We start from the raw sequence: 203 nt of genomic DNA on the forward strand, positions 1-203 counted from the left end.
TTCTCTTTCTCCCGGCAGCAGGAAATGGCAGCGCTAGGCAGATCCTGCCAGGGCGTCCCTGCGGGTCCTGCTGTGGAGTTCCCCCAGGCTCCGGCCGCTACACCTGACCGCCACGGCCCGCCAGCAGTCGCGCGGGACGACCCGCAGCCTGGAGGCGTCGGCCGCGACCGTCTCCAGCCACCCCTGATGATAATGGCAGGGGA

Source organism: Phaethon lepturus, unplaced genomic scaffold (assembly GCF_000687285.1).
Source record: "Phaethon lepturus isolate BGI_N335 unplaced genomic scaffold, ASM68728v1 scaffold44961, whole genome shotgun sequence".
In the NCBI taxonomy this organism is placed as follows: Eukaryota; Metazoa; Chordata; class Aves; order Phaethontiformes; family Phaethontidae; genus Phaethon; species Phaethon lepturus.